The sequence below is a fragment of the Aegilops tauschii genome, chromosome 5 (assembly GCF_002575655.3).
Source record: "Aegilops tauschii subsp. strangulata cultivar AL8/78 chromosome 5, Aet v6.0, whole genome shotgun sequence".
Classification (NCBI taxonomy): Eukaryota; Viridiplantae; Streptophyta; class Magnoliopsida; order Poales; family Poaceae; genus Aegilops; species Aegilops tauschii.
The window spans coordinates 509,468,345-509,492,738 of NC_053039.3; positions in this window are offsets into that span (position 1 = coordinate 509,468,345).

Consider the following 24,394-nt stretch of genomic DNA (forward strand, 5'->3'; position numbering starts at 1 on the left):
TCACTTTATACCCATTAACGGCCCGTTATTCCATTGGGCCGTTTCCAGCCCAAGTTATCTTTTGGCCTTCTCAGGGCCCATTGATTCTTGGGCTCATTTGCAGAATTCAGTTACATACGGCCCGTTACTGTCATTGGAGTTTCGATTGGATCCTTCAATTTAAAAATAAGTTTGTATGAGTAAATACAGTGATACAAGAGCAAAGCAATCATAGTTAAAAAAAGGCGCGCCTAAGCGAGCGCTTAAGCGCCTAGGCTCTAGGTGTTGGCAAAACGCATTGCGCATAACTACGCATAATCTGTGCATAACTGCGCATAAGCATGCGCTTTGGTCAGTAAAGCGCAAGGCGGTGGCAAAACGCACAATTAAGGCCTAGCGCTTTTTTGAACTATGATAGCAATGGAATCTTAAATTAGAACAGTTGTTCTTCAGGTTTAGGCACTTGTTCTACATGAACAGAGTACAGTAAGACGCAAGAATATAATACTTAAAAATAGAAAATAAGCTCATAGACCTTACCACATTCTTGGTTCGGGACCAGTACAGAACAAGGCGTTCCCAGTCATCGTCCAGTAAATGTGTCTCAGGAGAACGTAAGGGAATTTGATGAGTTTCTTTGCCGGTGAAGTACGTTTTCTTCAGGTAATTCTGATACTGCCACCAAGCATTCTTGAAGATAGCAGAGGTATTAGCACAGGTTACCTCATCTTGAGTTTCCAAATCGGTCCTTCTCTATAGAGAAAAATGGGAAATTTTGCTGTATTATAACCATCATGGAGGTAGGATGTATGGGACGAAGCAAAGTAATTTCCATGAATAACATTACTTACACATAACTCCTGGACAAACACCTGCAACTGGCATTTTCCTTCATCTTCAGTATAATATTTCCAAGATCGGAAGATACGCACATACGATTTAACAACATCAAATGCGATAGATGCTAAACTACGACTAGCTGGTTGTGCTTCCTCCACAGGAATAGGCGTACTAACTGGTGGAGTTGGGGTTCGCCGTGATAGTACTGGCCCTTTGGGCACTGGAGATGCCTTACTAACTGCTCTTGTTTGGGAGCTCTGTGGTGAAGATGGTGTTGTGTCAACAGGAACTGGGTTACTATCGGCTGGGGTTGGGGTTAGATTGGGTGAAGCTGGTTCCCTGTCCATCGCAGTAGGGGTACAATCTGCGAGAGTTTGGGTTATGTGTGGTAGGGCTGGTTCTTGTGCATGTACAACCGGGGTGCCATCTCCACCAAAAGGTGGCACTGTTTTATTTGAAGACCGTGTTTTTAGTCCGCTAGATACTGGCATCACCCGCTCCAATTCAAATGGCTGATAAACAGGAAACATAGTTGAATGTACAGACATTGTATGAGAGACAGATGCAATAGATAGTGTGGAAAAAAGAGGGCATGAAATAGTTGACATGTATATTGTTTAACTAAAACGGATAGCATGACATAATTTCACATATATGATGTCTATCTAAACTGGATAGCATAGCATAACATAATTCAAAGATATGATGAATAACTAAACAGGATCGCATGACATAATTCACCTACATGTTATCTAAGTAATCAGGATTGCATCATTTAATTCACATATGTGATTTATATGCTAAACAGAGGGCATTCGATATGATGTCTGAACTAAGAACATGGTGTTGAATATTGTGTATATGATGTCTAAACTATGCAATGCAAGATACCGTATGCATGATATGAGCAGTATAACCGTGCCAAGTTAGAGCATACACCTCAGTGGGGGAATAGGACTAGTCATCTGTCTTTGAATCCATCTCTGAGGAGCTATCGGGACCCAACAAGAGATCTGCTTCGACAGGTAGCACTGTCTGCTCTGAAGGTCTTGTTTTCACTCCAGATTTTTCCATCTCCCACCCAAATGGTTGATTCACAGGAAGAGTAGTTTAATGTACAAACATTGTCGACAAATGGAAATGTAATGAAGAAAAGGATGGGCAAGATATCATTCAAATATATGATGCCTGGTTCAACAGGATGGCATTGCACATTTCACATATATTATGGCTGGCTAAAAGACATGAGACTGCATAATTCCCATATATGATATAGAAACTAAACAGGTGGCATTACAGAACATGTCTAAACTAAGCAGATGACATATATGATGTCAAAAGTAGGCACTACAAGGCAACATATGCATGATATGACTAACATCATCATGCCAAGGTAGAGCAAACACCTTGGGGGGTAAATAGGAGTGGTCAGCGGCGTCTGAATCCGCCTCAGAACAAATATCTTCCTCTGGATTACAATCTGGAGAGGGGTGGGGAGGGTTTGCCATTGAACCCACCATGGAGCGATGTCTGCATGACATTGTATTGCCGCGCAAAACTCTTCTCTTTTTCTCTACATGTTCAGCATGACTGTGTACAATATCTGACATGCATACGAAAAACATATGGTGAGATTATGTAAGGAGAGCATGCAGAAATTTAGAGTGATGGTAACAACTAGTGGATCGACGTTTTTCCGTTGAACCAAAATAGCCCTAATGGATTGACGTGAATGTATAGTAATAAGTGATGCAGCAAGTGTACAACCTCTTTGCCGTAGCCGTGTCGACCTCGGCATCATTGGGTTGGTCGCTGAAGCAGTTGAGGCAGAGGTGGCTGTCGGAGGTGTGGAGGGAGATCTGAGGAATCTGTAGACGGCGTCCAGGGCACTGCTCTGTTGTGATGGATCGTTCTGTCGTTGGAGCAGCTCCGGTGAGCCGTAAGACGTCAAGGCTGAAGCAGCACAAGACAGACATCGTCAATCTCAAGTGGGATTCTAATAGCATCTCCAATAGATGATGTAAAATGGATGTAAAATTAACATCACCAAAAACCACCTGACTACAACAGATGAGGTAAAAAATGTTGACTCTGAACTTAACTATCGAAACTGAAATTTACTGTGGAATCTGAATGCTACTGTCAAAACTGAACGCAATGGTAGCAGAGAGGCACTTGACATGTAGTTTAGGAAGGGCCTGCAGTTCATCTTCAACCTGCAGCCCCCTGAGCCGCCAGCCACCACCAGCCGAACCGCCGGCCCCAGCGCCGCCTCGCCGCCCCGAAACAACTCGCCACCGCCGCCCCGGCCAGCCCTCTAGGCCCCCCGTCCCCCACCTTGAACCCTAAGATAGATAGTGGCGTACCTCTCCGGCGAGCCCCCGTCCCCGCTACGGGTGGTTCTTCCTTAACTCCGGCGAGCCCCCCCCCCAACCCCTGAAAATCGACTGACCCAAAAGTCGATTCAGTCGACTGAAGTGTGGCTTAATCAGAGCAGAGCAGAGCAGCAGCACGAGCGAGGGGGAGAGCAGCAGCAGCAGCTGGGCGAGCGAGCGATCGAGCCAGAGCCGGAGCAGCAGCAGCGCGAGCGAGCGAGCGAGAGCCGAAGCAGCAGCAGCAGATCCGGCTGGTATGGATGCCGCCGCCGAAGGGGCCTCGCACAGGGGGAGAGCCGCCATGGAGATGTCGGCCGCGGCACTGGCTTCAAGGTAGCCGCTCCATGGGGGTGCGGGATGGAGCACCGTCGGCGCCGGGAGGTCGAGTTAAGGAGAAGGTGCGATGCGATGAGTGTACAACCTCTTTGGTGGCGCCGAGTAGGCCTCGGCTTCGTCCAAGGAGTCGGTGAGGATGCTGCGGTTCCGGTGGAGCAGGTTAAGGCGGCGCTGTGGGGATGGAGCAGCCGCGATAGACGAGGCGATCGTCGGAGCAGCTCCTTGGAGGTGGAGGACGGGACGGCTGAACCGGCGGGACGGCGAGATGGACGACGGATCCTCATCCGGGGAGGTGGACGAGGGACGTCGAGCTGTTGTGGTGGACGACGTCATCGGGGAAGAGGCTCCGGCTGGGCGGTGGTGACGTGGCAGACGGAGGAGGGTGGGGTTTCGCGGCTGGAGCGGAGAGGTTATGGCGGCCTGGGATTTCGAATGGCGAAAAGGGGGCGATGGGAGGGGGTGAAGCATGACTTAGGGACGCGCTTGTCCAAAATGTAGGGTGTGTTACAAAAGTACCCCCCACCGATTTGAACTAGCGGCCCTTTCGGCTCAGGGTTAGAAGGGGGACTTCGCGTGTCGGGATTTGGCAGCTGGAGGGAGTTTTCGCGCGTGTTGTAATTTCGGGATAGCAAGGCACGGGTTGTGAAGGCGCCAGTTTTGGGAGCACGATATCTGAATTTTTGGGATATAACAAGACGCGGGTTGAATTTTAGGGACAAGCCTAACATGTAGTAATATTGTACTTGTACGTACCAAATCAATTCGCACTTCCCTCAACCAAAAAGAAAACGAAAAAAATAAAACTATTCACACCACACAAAGAGAGTCTTGCCCCGTTTTACTATACAAATGCTATTCAAAGCTACTCCCTCCTTCCATCTATATAGGGCCTAATGCGTTTTTCGATGCTAACTTTGACCAAATATTAGAGCAATGATATATGACATGCAACTTACACAAAGCACACCGTTAAATTCGTCTGTGAAAGGTTCTTTCAATGATATAATTTTCACATTGTGCATGTCATGTACTATTAATCTTGTCAATAATCAAAGGCGGTCTTAAAAATCTCATTACGCCCTATATAGATGGAAGGAGGGAGTATGAATCCATGTTATGTCCGATTAAATTTTTTCGCTTGCTGTATAATGCATGTAACCTACTCATACCAACATTTTAGTGCATTCCAAATGTCTATACTACTGCTGCAATTCGAACTAAATTTGAATTTGTTTCTCTATTTCAATAAGAATCTACAATCATGATTGTTGCCAACTTCAACCATCATAGTTTCCTTGCTATCCACCAGATATAAATCGGACGGCCTATAATGCAGGATGGCAGGCACACCATCATCAACAACTCCGTTTTTTTATAAGAGTAGAGATAAAATATATTAAATGTAGTATAACATGTTCATAACCACACCATGTGTATCACCGTTATATATATTCACACATGCGTCGGTTTGGAACACTATGATAAATTCTTCAAATATCCGAATTCGCTTTTTATAATGAAGTATATATGATCTCTATTCGTCTTTTACACCCACACAACCCTCTTATCTTTGTAGCTAGCGCTAACTTTCTCTTGTGCATGCACACGCCCGCATCCCTCTCACCCTCCCTCAGCATTCTCTAGCTCCATCGCGCAAATTCGTCTTTTCACTATAGGTCGTTCAACCACGGTGTGTGTAGGCCCCCCAGCTCCTTCTTTACGGCACACATCGATCGATATGCCTCTCTAGCCAGGTGTGCCTAGCACAAACACAAGCTTCCCCTCTTCTCTTGTCACCGTCCATGCCTCACTCCCACCACTCTTTTCATCGTTCTTGTACTCGCACACTCCTCCCCCCTCGATATAGTATGCCTCTCGTACCACCTCCTACATGCATCCCTCTCTCTCTCTATCCTTCTCCTCGTGCCTCATTTGCTTCTAACACACACATGCATGTATACCGATCGATCTCCCAACATATACCTAGATCGACTTTAACTACCCCCCCCATCGATCGACGTACCTCACAAGTTATGTCTCTCCTTTCTCTAACAAAGGGCGATTGATCTTCCTATGTAGTTACATCTTCTTACCACAGCCACATCGTCCCCCCTCATCATTCGTCCATGCCTCCTGACCCGTCTCTCACACGCACGTGCACGGACAACAAGCAGCCATCTCATCTCTTATTGATATTGCGGGCGTGCCCTCCGTTTGTCTAGCAAGCCTATCCCACCATTTGTTAGAAGCAACTCCACTACCACCCCCTCCAACACTCTAGCTCTATCTCTCTCCCAACGTTATTCCTCTCTTGCACATATGCATGGATGCCGATCGATCTCCCTTAATACATGAGGCAGATCGATCTCCTTAATACATGAGGTAGGCCTCTCTCCTCCTCCACACATATACCAGCCATTGTACCTCTATAGTTAATTGGGCCTCCCTCTTCCCCCACCACACACCGATAGTCGAGCGCTGCAGGTAGGTATCCATGCCACAGAGACAAACTGCACATGTCCCATCTCACGTTCCAATAGGACGGCCACTCTATATCTTTGACGTGGGCACGCACAAATTCGATGGCACTCTTTATCGATCGCGCGCGCACGCACACACACAGCATCCCTCTCTTCGATTCTATGGACACCTCAAGCCGATGATACCTCCACTCTCTTCTCGTGGATCGCCCCCTCTATATATATGTTATATCCAGGACTCTATTTCACACACATTGCATATGTTACGTTTTTTGATTGACCCCCCCCCACCCAAAAAACTCTCAAGAACCCACACACTATATCTCTCTAGGTTTGTATCTCTCTCACACAACCCCACGTAGGTGGTGTACGTATACAAGAAGAGAATAGGTGCACCGTGCACGTACTCACGCTTCGTGCCCAGCCACACCTGCGCGGGTACACGGTGGAGCTCATTTCTTTACGAAATGGCAGCCCACGTGCTAATTTGAATGCATGTAGCGGTTGTTTACCTAGGCAGGTCGTGTACAACACGTGCACGAAACAAAGTTCGACTTGACGCGTTGCCGCGTTATTTTTAAATAAAGTTATAGCGCTCAATGGCACGTACACAGAATATAAGACGATTTTTATGGAGAAAAAGGTAGTCCGCTCACTATATACAATGGAGCCTGCCTGCCTGGTTTGTCGCTCTTCAGAGTATCTCACACAAGGCTGCGGTGGCCTCTCTCTCTCTCATCGTTGGTCACTGATCCGGCTGCATCCCGTCCGCCGGGGGAAAGGGAGTGCGGTGGCCTCTCTCTCTCTCACCGTTGGTCACTGATCCGGCCGCATCCCATCCGCCGGGGGAAAGAGAGTGTGGTGGCCTCTCTCTCTCACCGTTGGTCACTGATCCGGCCGCATCCCGTCCGCCGGGGGAAAGGGAGGAAGTGCATCGTTTCTCCGTTTGACGGCGCCGAGGCAGCACGTCCCGATCTGCGGTACACGCCGTTCTCTCTGACCAAGCTCCGGCGCGGCAGGGCCTACGCCACCTGCTCGCAGATTCCGCCCGCCGCTGCTCACCTAGTTACATCCCGACGACCTCCAGGTATCCCCTCCGGCCTTGCTCCACTGCCCGTCTTCCCACGTCGCTGCATGTGGATCTTCCATAGTTCTTTGCCCAAAACGTAGCTCGTCCGGCGTACTTTCCATATTGCATTCTCGTCCTCACACCGTTTTAGACAAACACAACTGTGTTGTTATCTTCCCTTAGGACAAGGAATATGCTTCTTTTTTGTCGTCGCATGTGTCATCAACTATTATTGGCCAGTAATTGTTTCCTTTCTACTCGTTGCTATTGCGACCTTTTGGTGAACTGCACAAATCACTTTTTTTCTTAAGAGTGTTTTGTGCAGTTGCACTAAAATGTCACGCGGGCAACGTCTCTACATTTCAGTGCGACTGCACAAAGGGAGATTGGTTTTGCTCTATCCTCCTCATCCAACTCCGAGCCTAATCTTCTCCAACTAGTTAGTCTTAAGAGAGACTGCAAAGGTGACCGGCTTCTATTTGTGTGTTTATTGTTTCATCAGCAGTCCTCTATTATCGTAATCACACTTAATATCTTTGGAACAGGGACGCTCAGCTCTATTTTAGTGGAACTGCACAAAATGATCAGAATGTTGCATGCTCCAGACAGCTACTTTTTCTCCCAACATGCCTTGTTGATTTAGACAGAGCTAGGGGACGTTGCTGCCAATGAAAGCATGGATCAATTTTAATTTAACACCTTCTCACAACTCTGTCTTCAGTTGTGATGTAATTATTAGCTCTGATCTGCTAATAATTGACATGCATTAGCAAGGAAGTTAGTTTTTTATTGTTTCCGAAAGAGCATCGATGGCAAGACACGCGAAACAAAAGCTGAAAGCTCACACCATTGTACAATTTCATGTCGCTGGAAAATTATTTGTATAGTACGTCAATTATGTAAACAAATGATGGAACCTTGATAGCATTGCCAGAAGCCTCTTCATCATCTGGGTCCATGTGCCATGCACAAAATTATACTCCTTCGTTCCTAAATATTTGTCTTTTTACAAATTTCAAACGGGCATATTTTAGAGTGTAGATTCACTCATTTTGCTTCGTATGTGTAGTCCCTCTGTTCCTAAATATTCTATTCGTCTTTCTAGAGATTTCAACAAGTGACTACATACAAAGCAAAATGAGTGAATCTACACTCTAAAATATGTCTATATACATCCGTATGTGCCAGTCCATTTGAAATCTCTAAAAAGACAAATATTTGAGTAGTCACTCGTTGAAATCTCTAGAAAGACAAATACTCCGGAGTATATTTAAGAACCGAGGGGGTAGTGCACAACCGCATGGGAGACTCAGCCCGGTCGTTGCGCCGCATTAATAGTGAGTAATGAGCAGTCAAATCATAAGCCCCACCTTTCCCACTGTAAGTTGCTCTGAAGAAGCAACCATCAATACGCTCTTCTTTGAATCCGCTCATACTACTCCATCCGTCACTGTTTATACACAGCACTTCAGAAAAAAGAAAAAAAATCTGTGGGACCAAGGCGACTAGCGATCGGCCTGAAAAATAGCATTGGTAGTTATAGCACGGCGTCTATTACTAAAGGGAATAATGCGTACACACATGCATGCAGTGCTTCCACCCCGGGTACACACATGCATGCACTTACTCCACTACGTAGTAGTACAGTACATGGAGAGAAAATTGTGGACTTGATTACGGTTACCACGCCCTAATTAATTGAGCATTAAACCAAACGCGTCTAAAGTCTCTCTGGTGGTGGAAATGCATTGAGAGAAATGCATCATAATGAAGCGCGCCCTGTAAACTGTGACGGAGGGAGGAGTAGTATGAAGGTGCAAAACCAAGTACGTGTATGGCCAGTCGGTCAACGCACCTCCTCTTGGCATATCACTGACATGTGGGACAGGAGTGTGAGCAAACCGATCTCAATTGACGGCAAAGAGCCAACCCGCCGTTCCTTGAGAGAGACAAGGAGCGAGAACACACAGACGGGCTCGCACGGAGGCCAAGATATATTCGAGCATGGTTGGTTGATCGATATCATTCATTACATGTTGGGCTGCCGTTTTCCGCCCTTCTCCAGAATAAACGTGTACTTTATCAGAGATAAAAAAATAGAGTACAGACGCTCCACCATGCAGTTCTAGTAGTAGTACTACTCGTACTACTGCGCTTGGCTCTTCGCCTCTTCGTGAAGTCGAACAATGATGGTACCCCTCATGTTGGGTACTACAGTGTATGCCTCTGACAATCTAACACCGAATGGACTGATGCATGTCCACCGAGGGTAGGTTGCATTAGTCAAAAGGTGTAAGCGAGCTTCACCTTGTCCTGCAAGCCTCTCCTCGTTTTGCGAGTTGACGGGACACACCAAAAAGTAGTGCTAGTCCATACTCCCTCCTTTCCGGTTAATATGGCTTAATCTTTTTTCCGGGTAAATGAGAGAGCTTTATTCATATATAAGCATTCTTAGGACGATCAGCCAAGACACTGGTCACTAGGAAGCGAGGTACGCCGCAAAAAAAGAAGTAGGAAGCGAGGTGTTTCATCAAGCCAGCTCTCGGCCACATTCAAAGTGCAGGAAGCACGGTTCGCACGAAGATGTGCCGCACGGTTTGCACGAAGATGCGTCGCAAGGTTTGCTGACCTGTTTACTTTGCGCTTGGCTGTTCGCCTATTCAGGAAGTCGAACAATAATAGCACTAGTAGTATAGTGTATGCTTCTGGCAATCTGACACCGAATTAACTGTTGCACGTCCACCGCCTGAGCGAGGGAGATCTTGCATTAGTCAAAAGTTTCTCCTTGTCCTGCGAGCCACCGTGCGCATGCTTCTCCCATCCTGCAACCTTCTCCTCGTTCAGCAAGTTGATGGGACACAGCAAAGTAATGCTAGTCCATTCTGCCTCCTCTCCGGTTAATATTGTCTTAATTTCAAATGAGATAAATACACTGTCTGTCACTGTATATTTGTAAAAATACGGTCAGTGGACTTCATAATACGCTCATTGCGCTCAGTATAGATATTTTCCGGTGTTTATACGGTCACTAGCTCACCCTGACTGAGTATGTGTGTGCATGCACGTGTAGGTTGAGCACTTGAGCGTGACCGTGTGTGTTCCGTCGTGTGCTCGGACAAGCATGCATTAGGGCGTCGCGCGTGTTTTTGCATCCATGTGTACCGTGTGACTGTTGCATACATGTAGGGGGAGTACGTGTAGGGGCCACTAAGGAGCAGTCAAATCACACAGTAAGTTAGTTGGAAGAAGCATCCATCATTTCACTCTTGAATGACACGTGCGCAATATAAAATGGTTGATATGGAGAGAAAAAGAAAACCACTATATATACACTAGCAGGAGCCTAAGCTACAAGCCTGCTTGCTTAGGTTGCTCTCTTCACAAGCATAGAACGATGGGCCTAATCCCGCAGCTGGGGGAAGGGAACAATATTCTGCGTAGACGCGGTCGACATCGGCGAGGGAGAAAACCCACAGTCGGTGCGTCCCAATCGGGGGTCACCGCGTTATGGGCCGATGCCGCGTCCCAACCGCCCTTCTAGCTACAGCCCGACGTCCCAGGTAGTCCATCTTCCTTTTGGAGCCGGCTTGCTCCACTGTCGTGCTCCATCTCCATGTCGATCTTTCTCTACTTCTACCGGCTTCTACTTGTGATGAGTTTATGTCTCATGAACTAGTGCCAGTACTATTATTCTAATCACACTTCTTTAATATCTTTGCCATCAGGGATGCTTAGGTCGATTTTAGTGGAACTGCACAAAAGCATCGTATGATCCAAGGGTGCCAGCCATCTTTCCTTCGACAGGTTCTACCTGGCCAGGAAATTAAATCATGTTTAGGGTTTAGGGTTTAAGTCGTAGTGACCCCATCAGTAGTTTTTCTTTCTTACACGCTCTCACAACTTTTTTCTTTAGTTGTGAAGTAAATATTGGCTATGATCTGTGAATCATTGAGATGCATCAGCATGCGTGTTAGTTTTCCTTTGTATTTGATGGAATGTTGTAACGGGGCAACCTTGGAATAGGAATGAAAATGGAGTGGAAAGTTTTCGTTTTTCCGGAGAAGAAATGGAAACGGAGAGAAACCAACGTTTCGTTTCGTTGGATCGCGCCATCGAGCAAAACCAACGTTTAAATCACGTCTGTCGTGTTCGTGTCTCACCCTCCTCCACGGCTCGACCCCACACGGTCACTCGGCATGCCACTCACCGCAAACCGAGTATACGATAACTTTCCTGCCTGCTTGTCGATGGATCGCGCCATGGAGTAATAGCACTACTGGAAGAGATTGACGAGTTGGGGGAGGACAGCTAGCTGTAGCACAGACTCCCAAGAACTTTTTACATGCATGTTGTAGCCGGCTATTGCGACCTTTGAACGCGGAGCAGCTGCGTGCACCCGGAAGCGGCGGGGGCGACGCTCTCTCGGTCGGCGTGCCGCTTCAATGCCGGCGCCAGTGAGAGGTTGTGTCCGCTCTGGCCGGGCATGAATGCGGCACTGACCATTTCGGGCGGGAAGCACGCGCGGGTGATGAAGAGGGTTCGGGTTGGTCAGGACCGGCCGTGGCAGCGGTCCGGACGTGCGCAAACAAAAGATGATGTACGTTAATATTGCTGCGTATATAATTAACAACGTAAATAATGTGCCAGTTGGACAAATATGATTGGAGATGGAGATGGAAATGGAATTTTACATAAACACGGATATGCATGTCTATGTCTATGTGTGTGTGCGCGACGACTCTCGCGACCTAGAAGCGGGGGCGTGTTTTTGATCGAGTTTTCTTTCTTGGTACGTTAGAAAAATTGTTCGCCAGTTTTCGTTTCTTTTTTCCGGGAACGCGCGTATTCTATTTAAAACCACTGCTATGGAGAGATTTTTTGGTCCATTATAGCCTCTTGTTTGATAGAGTTTCTCGCGTCTCGCTCTCTCACCCTCTCCATATCAAAACAAGATGATAGTGTCAACTCTATCTCTCTCCTCACCGGTGGTCACAGATCCGGCCGAATCCCGTTCGCTGCGGGAGGTGAGGAGGTGCAGCATTGACATTGTCGCCGTCGGCGATGGAGGAAGCCGATGCGCACCATCCTCTCGGAGCCGGCGCTGGCGCGGACGAAGATCCTCCGCGCCCTTGTTCACTGTCGTCGTGTGGGCAGATCCCGCCCGCCCGCCTAAACGACATCTCGCCCACCTGAGGTATAACTTCTTGTACTGGTCCAGCTCCCCAGGTCGTTGCGTGCGGGTTTTCTTCTATGCGACTACTCCCCAGCTCCCCATGCATAGTAGCTAGGGTTCGTCGGCTGGTCCAACATCACCTAGTAGTACTATTATAGAGGAAATGCCACTCGAAAAGTTGTCCTGATTTATGCCTCGGTGGAGGTATACATGTTGTTTCGACAAAAAGTACATGGTGGTTGTGCGGTCATTGTCCATATGGTGGTAGTACTATCACTGGTTAAATGAAGAAATGCTTTTTTTCTCAAGTATCCTGGTTTAGTTCCCATCAAGATAATTATGATGCTTCTGTTTGTTGGTGTACTTTTCATTAATTCTTATTGACAATTGAGATGTCGTTGCTAACCCTTTTTATATTTTTGGAAACAGCGATGTGTGTCTCCATACCCGGGCATGTCTTCCTCAATTTTAGTGGAACTGCACAAAATTGGATGGCCATTGTTGTTCCGCCTCACTGTCCTTTGCCACGTGGTTCTTCCTTCCTCGAGCTTGATTACTGAGAAGAAACAGACCACAGTGAGGATTTGTCGGACTTCATAGGTGCCTCACCCAAACTTGATGCCAAATGGATGATGCATCACCACGATGACCTATCGATGCTCATGGTTGCGCCTCATGGTTGCATCGGCTGGTGAAGCTGATCGATTTTCAATGAAAAACAACCTGTCTTCCATCAGTGCTCTTTGCTTGTTACGCACAAAGATGATATCCTTTGTCAGTTCACCTTGGTTGCATTGGAGACGCAGTCGTCTTTCACGTTGGTGCAATTTTATCACACAATTGGCTATGAACCAAATGTTTCCTCGAAGAAGGATCGACGTTGGTACTAAGAGCATAAGTTTTGTATTGATTTCTAAGCCTTCTCACAACTTTGTCTCTAGCTCCCCTATAATTTTATTTGTCCAGCTATTAACTTTGATTTTAAAAAATGGTGTGGACTAAAAACCCGGATGGACGTAGTAGCCCTCCATTTTTATTTACTCCGCATATTAGATTTTACTGAAGTCAAACTTTGTAATACTCTCAAACCTTTCCGATAATTGAAATTAAAATTCTTTATTTGTACACACTCTCACACGTTTCCGAGAATTTGGCGCATGTGTGGTTGTTCACTTAAGGGAGGGTAGTGTACCACACGTGAAGGACAGGAAGTGCGACCAGGACGCGTGGGCGTGGATCGTTAGTTCATCGGAAGTAGTACTAGTTTTCTTCACTGTACATTAAATAAAGAGTTTCGTTTCCGTACTTACACAATTTAAAACGATTGTTATGGAGAGAATAAGAAAACCACTCCACTATATATTAGTCGTATACACGAGAGTACTATATGGACACAGCTTCATTGACTTAGTGCACCTGCCTTTGGATTTATGACAGGTGGGCCCAAAATGTGGCTGGCTCACTTGTCATACAGCCAAAAGTAGGTGCAGTGAAGGCACCGGAGCTCAGTTCGTACTACAGTAGTATATATATAAGCGGGAGCCTCAGCGCTTGTTCGCTAGGGTTTGCACTCTCCACACGCTCGCCGCACTACATATATGTTACACGCTGGAGGCTCAGCGTTCATTTGCTAGGGTTTGCTATATTCACAGTCTCTCACCCTCTCTTCGCCAGATCTAAACAAGACTGCGTTGGCCTCTTGTCTCTCTCTCCCCCCTCACAGCTGGTGAAGGAGGCGTCCGTATCCCGTCGCACCGGGAAGGGGAGGAGGTGCAGCGTTCACTCTATCGCCTTCGGCGAGGGAGGCAATCCACTGCCGGCTGCGCTCTTCTCTTTCACCCAGCGCCTGTGCGGGAGGGCCACCGACCCCTTCTTTCTCGCTGCCGTACGTAGTGTGGGCAGATCCGGCCTCCCGCCGCACACCTTACCACATCCCGACGACCCTAAGGTATAAGTTTCTTTGAAACTGTCGTTGCTCTAGCTGCATGTGGATCTTTTTCGATCTGTAGTCGAATCTAGGTCTTGGTTCAAAGAGGAAAGAAGGGTGCGGTGGGCTGGAGCAAGAATCTAGGACGTGGTTCAATGAGGAAAGGAGGGGCGGAAAGTAGTATAGACTGGCTATCCAGCCGCTTTGTAGGTCGAAAAGGGAAAAAGGGGGTAACCTAGTACACACATCTGTAAGGAACCGATCTCTTTGTTGAAAAGGGAAAGAAACTAGGGGGTCGGTTAGTTTGTGCAGGACTAGATTTGCTGCCCTCACATAGGAAGAAGGTTCAAAGAGAACAAATATGGGACCAGCGCATATATGCTGCTTGGCTACATACTCTGCATCACCCATTTATACGTGTGGACGACATGGTGCTGGCATGTCCCATACAGCTATTTTGTTGTTGTTAATCTAAGAATGCCGCCGGAAAATTGAAGCAATGCCACTGTTAAAAGTAAATTACATTTTTTAACGAATGTTGTTTCAAGAGAATGTCTCTGTTAATATGAACCAATGCAACCGTTTTAGAAATGCTACTGTCCTAGTTTGTTTTCCATCCAAGATAAGTTAGATGCCTCTTTCTGTCACCGTTTGTTTCATCCTCCTTTATCGGCAAGTAATTGTTTCCTTTTTTGCCTCTGTTAAAACAGGGCTATCGATTCAACTTGTTGCTATTGCGACATTTTGCTTCGCTACTCGAAACACTTATGTTTTAAGAGTGTTTTGTGCAGTTCAACTTGAATGTCACACCGGTGACTTTGCTTAATTTTGGTGGAACTGCACAAAAGGAGATCGAGATTCGTATTTTACCTTTGTCGGTCTCATGAAAGGTCAGTACAGGCCTTCATCCACATGATTGTGCAGTGTGCTTTGAGATGTTGTGCTACTTGTATTGGTACTGTTTTAAATAAATGTTGAATTGAAGCTATTGTATTGTTGTCTTTTCCCATTAAGTAGTGAACAAAAATGGGACCAACCCAGACATGATGCTTGTTGCTTTGTTACAACAAACTCTGCATCACCCCTTTTATAAGTAGATGGAAGCACATACTGTTGTTGCGCCCACTCTCCCCTGAAACTGTTCATGCTTTTCGTTAATCTAATGCCGCTGGTAAAATTAAGCAATGACACTCTCAGAATTAATTAACTACTGAATCTTAGTTCAAAACGGCAACACTTGTTAGGAATGGTACTATCCTGCTTTGTAGTTCTTTCTACATGTTTAACCAAGGTATTGTTAAGATAATGTCTCTGTTAAAATGAATCAGTTGCATTGTTTTAGGAATGGTACTTTTCTGCTTTGTCGTTCTTTATACATGTTGAAACAAGGCATTGTTAAGATAATGTGTCAGTCAATATGAATGAATCACACTGATGGAGAATTGCTACTCTCCTGCTTTGTTTCCCATTAAGATAAAGTAGATCAGTAGATGCTTTTCTTCTAGGAGTACAAATCATCAACTGTTATTTCTCAGTAATTGTTTCCCTTATACCTATTGTTGCTTACAGGGATATCAAAATTAAAGCTCGGTTTTATTCCGACTTCGATTAGTTGAACTGCACAAAAGGAGCCAATGTGTCCAAGGCAAACTGCTGCATTACTGGATTCAGTTGGTCGTTCCACTTTGCAGAAAGAAGCAGTCACTGTTTGCGCTACATTACAGAAGGAATGACCGAGAAGCTTTACAGAGTATTATTAGACACCGCTGACATGACTAGTCTGCAGAGACCATTGGCAATTTAACAACACGTGGAGTGCCCTAGGCAAAAAGTGCCCAAACAAGTACAAGAAGCTACGACAGGACTCCACGATCATAGGCATTACATATTTTGAATGGGAAAAGCTTGTCAAAGTTTAATCATTGATGTTAGCAAGAAGACGTTAGTTTAATATATTGGAATTGGAAAACCTTGTCAAAATTTGCTCATTGATGTTAGCCAGAAGACATGCATTTGATATTTTTGAGTGGGACGCCCTTGCTGTGAGCAACATCGAGTGTTTTTTGCTATTCCTGTGTTCAGTTTAGAAGTAAATAGTTACTCTGCTGAGATATTCTTGTGTTAAGAGTTTGTTCTGAATATTGTCTATGTAATGCCAGGCCTTGTGTTTGATTGCAAAGTTGAGCTTGGAATGTTGTGGCATGCGGCATCACGAGCTGTTCACCATGCCTCCTGAGAATAATGCTTCGTATTGTTTTGCATGTCGATCTAATGCCAGTGATTTGCTTGTTAAGATGATCATCCTCTTCTATTGTTTCCGTGCTTAAGAAGTTCATCGTCTGAAGTTTCATTCATAGCCTATACGACAAGTCGGATAGGTTAGACGTGAAACCATATGATCTTCCGACCAACTCATGATATTAGGCCGTGATTGGATCGTCGTTTTCCAACCAAAACCGCTTGTAAAACTGACGCTTGTAAATTAAAGCAGATGGTCTCGGGCGAAGGCGTTTGGTTGGTCGATTTCGACTAGTAAAATATCGGAAGTACTTCACACACGATAAAAACGCTGAACGGCACTCGGACGATTGCTAATCCAGCCGTTAGCTGCTGTTTCAGCCTTGCCCATGGATGGCATGACGCGCACGTCGAGCATGTATCGTCTGGTAATGTCGTCCATATAGCAGTGCTCGTAAAATATACACTGGTCTCTCAAATTACACGCGTAACCCGCCAGTTTTACTTACAGACCTCGGGCCCTCGGTTCATTACGCCTGTATTTTATGCGTTGTTTCCGATGACGAGTAAATTACACTTGTATGTTAATACAGGTTTGAAATAAACCAGAGCTCCAAAGCGCGGCCTTACCGTTTCATGTCGTCTCAGTTTCTCGAAGGTGCTCATAGGTGTCCGATGATCCTGGCTTCCTGAATGAGCAGCGGGCGCTGTATCAGACCATCCGTAGGGCCCGCGAGGCCCTCTCCGTTGTCCTTCGAGTTGTTGCGCTCGCCGTGGCGCCGAGCATTGTTAACATCGTCAACGAACATGAGGATTCAGGAGATGACTTTATTTTGACTGGATGACACTAGGGACCCACTAGGGCCATAGCCGTACGTACGCAAGTGCCTCCTTATTATGTACAACTATTTTTTTTTTGCTTTCTCCTGGTTTCCTGACATCACGGTCCCACACCATTGTCAACCTATGTAGTCATTATAAACGAGAGAATTGCACAAGGTGCGGCTGACAGCTGGGACCAAGCAGCTCGAGCAGTATTTGTGTTTTTGAGGCATGAGCACTGCAGAGCTTTTCTTGGTGATGATTTCGTTGTTGTTCAGAGGAGAGCAAGGTATTAACTAGGTGGGCCACCGTCTAGCCCAGGCCAGATATCCAGCCCAGATACTAATTTTTTCAAGATGAAAATGGCTAGCCCAGCTATACGTCTTTTTGAGGAATACCCAGGCAAGGTCAACTTGTTATTCTCCGCCCCGCTGGGCTGCAAATCTTTCCTAGGAGGGATGCATTAGGCTTAACAGGAAAATGGGCTTTAAAAATAATAAATGGGATGTAATTATAAAAACTGGGCAGTAACTATAAAAAATGCACCAAACACGAAATTAGTTTATAAAATATTATTTATGGATTTTGAAAATCTTAAATTTTCATTGTTGCGCGCGCAATGTTTCGTTGGATTTTTACGTAATACAAATTTATATTTAATATGACTAGAAATTTCGGGATAAAAATATTTCGGATCCCATCAAAATGTGGGAAATTTTATTGAATTCTGTCTTCAACGGTTGGTTGAAATTATTAATCGTTGTCCTAGCTAGAAAATGGGTTGTACTTTTAACAAACTGTAAATGGGCTGTTGTAAATTCCATTAGAATTCAAAAATGGGTTGTACATTCTTACAAAACGCAAATGGGCTATAAGTTCTCTGCCACACACTTGTGGGCCTACTAAGTGACGCGTCCCCTAAAAAAATAAGTTGACGCGTATGCAAGGCTTTGTCAACTTATTATAGTCAACACACGGTTCTAGCAGCAGTGGCCATTGGATGTCTATCCAACGGATGTCATGCTTCTTCTTCAATCTCGGATATTCTTAGCTTCGGCCGCCCAAAAAATGATTCCTCCCCCTGACATCTGGGGCGCACCGTTTCGGAGGCTGACCTGTGGGCCTACTAAGTTGGAGCGTACCAAGGGCTTTGTCAACTTAGTCAATATAAACGATTCTAACTTCAGTGACCGTACGATGTCCATCCAACGACCGTAGTGCTTCTTCAACCTCTGGTCTTCTTGGTCCAGCCGCCCAAAGCAGCGCCGGTCGTGCCGCCTGCTCCTGCCTCCCGTGGCCGGCTGTGCTGCCGCGGAGGCCTCACCGCCCCCATACTACTCCCACCGCTGGCCAGGCCATCCCTCCACTCACCCACACCCCCTGTTATTCTGCGGCGACGGCAGCCTCACACCGCAGCCAAACCAGTGAACCCTCGTACTCCTCTCCGCGCGGGCTTCCACTGCTGTGTCTTCCCCGGCTCCGCGTAGTCCCCTTCCTAGGCCTCGCCATCGTCCACCGCCCTGGTGCTCTCGGCGGGGCGTGGTCTGGTCAACGACCGACTTCCATCAGAAGAGTACTGTACGTGGAGAGGCTGACAGCTGGGTCCACGGCGGTCGCAAGGAAGTGCCTCCTTATTACGCGCAAAATAATTATTCCTCCACCTGACAGCGGGGACCCACCGGACGGGCCACCAGTATTTTGCGAAAAAAAATCATTTCCCCCTGACTGCTGGGACCCACCGGACAGGCCACCGTATTTCGCGAAAAAAACGTTCCCCCCGCTGTCAGCTCGGACCCACCGGAAGTGCCTCCTTATTACGCACAAAAAAATGAATACTCCCCCGGCTAGCTGGGACCCACCTTGGTGGGAGGCTGACTTGTGGGCCTACTAAGTTGACGGGGACGAAGGGCTTTGTCAACTTAGTCAATATGAACGATTCTAGCTCCAGTGACCGTACGATATCCATCCAATGGCTGTAGTGCTTCTTCAACCTCTGGTCTTCTTGCTCCAGCCGCCCAAAGCAGCGCCGGTCGTGCCGCATGCTCCTGCCTCCCGTGACCGGCTGTGCTGCCGCAGAGGCCTCACCGCCCCCTACTATTCCCACCGCTGGCTAGGCCCTGCGGCGACGGCAGCCTCACACCGCAGCCGAACCAGTGAACCCTCGTACTCCTCTCTGCGCGGGCTTCCACTGCCGCGTCTTCCCCGGCTCCGCGTCGTCCCCTTCCTAGGCCTCACCGTCGTCCATCGCCGTGGTGCTCTCCGCGCGGCGTGGTCAACATGGTCAAGGAACGACTTCCATCGGAAGAGTACTGTACGTGGAGAGGCTGACAGCTGGGTCCATGGCCACAGCCCAGTTTTTTTCTGATTTGCCAAGTAAGTTGCTTTGTCAGGCCTGTTGGGCTGCAAATCTTTCAAGACGAGGAGAGCTTTCATTCGGCTGGCCGAGAAAATGGCCATCAGTAATGAGAAATGGGCTGTACATTTTTAAAACACATCAAACCGGCAATTAGTTTCAAATATCTTTTTTTTATTTCAAGATTTTAAATTACATTAATTTTTATGCGTGGAGAATTTGTTGGATTTTATATTGATATACATTTATTTTTAAAATTAGTTTGAATGTGAGTCGAAATTTCGGGATTAAAAATAGTTCGGACCGCACCGAAATATGCAAAATTTCGTATAATTTTTTAACCGTGCCCACAATATGGGCTGTAATGCTAACAAAAAGAATATGGGCTCCAAAAAAACCTTAAGAATTAGCAAATGGGATGTAAATTATTAGAAATAATGGCAGATGGGTTGTATATTGTTTTCCACAGATTTGAGGCTTTCCTAAAAAAAAGGTTGACGCACAAGCCGTCGTGCTTCTTCAATCTCTGCTCTTCCTGCTCCAGCCACTCAAACAAGCGCCGGCGGGACTGCCTGCTCCCTCCTCCCCGCAGCCAGCTGTGCTGCCGCGCAGGCCTCACCGCACCACCGTACACCCATCGCTGGCCTAGCCATCCCTCTACTCACCCACACCTGCTGTTATTCTCCGGCGACGGCAGACGAACCAGTAAACCCTCGTACAGTCGTACTCCCCTACGCGTGGGAAACAACTGCCGAGTCTTCCCTGCCTCCGTGTCGTCCCCTTCCTAGGCCTCGCCGTCGTCCACCGCCGTGGTGCTCTCGGCGCGGCGTGGTCAATGTGGTCAACGAACGACCGACTTCCATCGGAAGGGTACTGTGCGTGGAGATGCTGACAGCTGGGTCCACGGCCGCAGCAAGGAAGTGCCTCCTTACTACGCGCAAAATAATTATTCCTCCACCTGACATCGGGGACCCACCGGACGGGCCACCGTATTTTGCGGAAAAAAAACGTTTCCCCCCTGACTACTGGGACCCACCAGCTACACCTTCGCACGCAAGGAAGTGCGTCCGGGCAAAAAAACAAAACGATTCGCCCCCCTGACTGCTGGTACCCACCAGCTACATCTTCGCATGCAAGGAAGTGCCTGACAGTCGGGATCCACCTGGTCGAAGCGTACGTAGCGTTGTCATTCTGGTCGCGAACGTGTACGTACATATATACTGGTGGATGTAGAGGCGCGCACGTAGCAATTACACGTACGTACAGCGGCCAGGGTGCAAGAAAGAAAATACGGCCACGTATGTGTACATACGGGCGGGGTCTCGAACGCCTACTCGCGCATACGTACGGCGAGGGCTCGTTGACATGGTTGGGTCGGAACGGAGAAACAGCGTCGTCGTCGTGTTCATGGGGAGGCAACGGACTGCGTCGTGTTCATGGGGAGGCAACGGAATGCGTCGTGTTCATCGGGAGGCAACGGAACGCGTGGGAGCCAACCGGCTGGGTCGGAACAGAATGTGTGGTCGTGTTCATCGGGAGGGCTTGGACGGAACAGGCGATGGAAACGAGGCCTGGCGTACAGCACAACGGAGGAAATGGACCTCCTACATTCGGAACGGGGTCCTGTTGATCGGGAGGGGTGTGGCGTACCGCAAAACGGAGGAAACGGACCTCCTACGGTCGAAACGGGGGTCCTGTTGATCGGGAGGGGTGTGGCGTACCGCAAAACGGATGAAACGGACCTCCTACGGTCGAAACGGGGGTCCTGTTCATCAGAGGGGTGTGGCGTACCGCAAAACGGGACTCCACGAGATACTGTTCATCTCCGCCGTCGACCTCCTCCAGCCTCCACGGGCTCCTGTTCATCCAGCCTCCACCGCGCGCTACTCCATCGGCTACTGTTCAACCACCCCTCCACGGGCACCCCTCCACCGTCTACTGTTCATCCAGCCCTCCACACCACGGGGTCCTGTTCAACCACCCCTCCACAGGCACCCCTCCACCGTCTACTGTTCATCCAGCCCTCCACACCACGGGGTCCTGTTCAACCACCCCTCCACGGGCACCCCTCCACCGTCTACTTTTCATCCAGCCCTCCACCACACCACGGGGTCATGTTCATCCAGAGGCAATGCCACCGCTCACTGTTCATCCAAACCCCCCCCCCCCCGCAACACTCACTGTTCATCCCAGAGGCAGCATCGATCGGCTTCAGTTAGCAGCAGTAGCGAAGGAATCGCTCGATCGGGTTCAGTTAACAGCCATCGATCGATCGCTCGGGTTCAGTAACGCGTAGCCTGTAGTGCAATCGCTCGGGTTCTGTTAGAGCCCAATGCCTCGCTCGGGTTCAGTTAGAGCCAACGCCTCACACACACGCGCATACGTGTACGAGAGAAACGCGCATCGCTCAGCCCCCGACCTCCCGCCGTAACCGGGAACTCCCCGAAATTTTCCTCGCCCTCGCTTCTACCACGTTTTTTCCGTCATGGACGGCCCAAAGAATGTCATGCAGCTGCGTCTTCGGCCCGCCCAGGACGAAAAGCCCATTTTCTGTCATGATTTTTTGTCATAGAAGTAGGAGCCCACCACATCTATGATGATACCGGGTTTTGTCACAATTATCGTCATAGAAGTGTCATATGTATGACAGAAAAAAAATTCGTTCGGCCCAAAATGTCACGGATGTGTCTTTTTTTTGTAGTGAAGAGAGCGAATGAAATACTTCACAGAGAAATGTGTTCTAGCTCATAATGAGGCAGAAAAGCGCAAGGCTCTTGGGCGTCCAAACAGAAGAAGAAGCCTGTTTTGGCCCAAGCTGAAGCATCAAAGCAGGAAGCACCTCGCATTGTCTTCCCTGCCAGCATGACAGTCTCGAAGCCTAAGGTCCCCTCAGCAGCTTCAGAACTGAAGAAGACAAGGGCAGCTGAGGCCGAAGCCAAGAAGCGCAAGCACAAGAATGCCTCTGATGGTGCTCCATGAACAAAGAAGCCGAAGACAAAGTCTTCGAGGAAAGAGCGTGCTGCTGCCACAGAGCCACTTATTGTCGAGCACATCTTAGTTGCTTGTCCTGCCTCCACCAACCAAGAGCGTCAACTTGTAGTTCACGAGCCTGCTTCCACAGAGGCTCCTGAAGATGAAGAAATTCCAGTTCTCGACCCCATCACAGCTGAAGACATTGGTCATGGCGACAATGTAGAAGATGATGAAGTCCTTTCTCAGATCGAGCACCAACAGGTATCATCGCATGTTCTTACGAACAGCAAACTCATCAGCATTGGTCGTCCCTTGACGCCAATTGCTCAGGATGCATCGTGGGCTGATCACCCTCAACAAGACACACCAAGTCAAGATGACACAACCAGTACTCCACCACCTCAAGTCACCACTCCGGTGCTTGACGATGATAATTACATGATGCAGACCACTCCCTCACCACAGGCGTCGCCAGCTTTCCGCAGGCTTCGCAAAGGCCCTAGGCCACAGGTCGCCATGTCGAGCATTCCGGAAGGGGAAGCACCTCAAAACTCAGTAGCACGTCAAGTGTTTCCTGACGCCACCCCTACCATGAATGTCTCTGAGTCCGAAACCAAAGCTGTTGAAGACATTCCGGCTGCATCAGCCGATGACAATCAAGAACCAAGAGAAGAAGAAGCAGAAAGAGTTGCCACACCCCCTGTTACTCAAGAAGTTGTTCTCGAGGAGAACGTGTCTATGCCCGACCCTCCTACTACTGAAACGGAGGTTGAAAACATTGAGGTGGCCACAAACAACACTACTGAAGCCAATGACGCTGTCATGGCTGAAGACAATGTGGCGCCTGAAGCTAATGTTGCGCCTGAAGCTAGTGTGCAACCTGAAGCCACAGTCAATGTCGAAGATGCTGTCCCACCCCCAAGGCCTCACACTATTGAGCAGGCATATGCTCGCAGCCAACTTATCACTGTCCGATGGCCTGTTCTGGTTCCTCCCACTGCCCCCGGACCACAAATTGAATACCATGTGGAGAAAAGGCCTCAGGTCCAGAAGCCAAAGCCCAGACTGCCAAAATTTCCTGGTGCTGCAACATCGCCAGGATCGTTCAATGTAAACAGCTTCAGGGCACACAACACATTCTTTGACGGTGCCAAGAACCCGTACTCGAAGCCAAAGATCTCATCTGATCGCTTCTGGAGCTATCATCAGCGCAGATATTACTCATGTATCTTATACAATCAAGGGCGACTCTTTCCTCACATGCGTCTGGATTGTGAAGCCATTGCTGGTCTGCCCTGCTTGGAAGAAGCTCTAGATTGTTTCAGAGATGCTGGCCTTCTGCAGTTCATAACTGACAAAGAGCATTGGAATGAGGAGCTTCTGCTGCAATTCTATACCACTCTTCACATTCGTGGCTACAACAGCGATCCGAAGACTTGGGTCCTTGAGTGGATGACAGGTGATGTGCACCATGAAGCCAAAGCTCAAGATATCATTGAGCTTACTTCCCTGCCCACTCTAGGTGAGCTCTATGAACCTGGTTGTCAGCTACACAGGAATGCATTGGAGAGCATATTTCAGAAGCCTGAGCCCAACATGAGTCAGATGCTCAGCATGATGAAGCCTCTGGCACAAGATGCTGAATATCCCAAGGAATTCTTTGTCGAAGACCTCGAGTATCTGCCCCGTACCATTTATCACATTGTAAGGCGAACTCTATGGCCCGTCAAAGGACATTCTCCTGCAGCCAAACTTGAAGGCACGATGAAGACATTGGTGTTCTATATTCTCAATGGCATCAGCTTCAATGCTCAAGATTTCTTCATCAG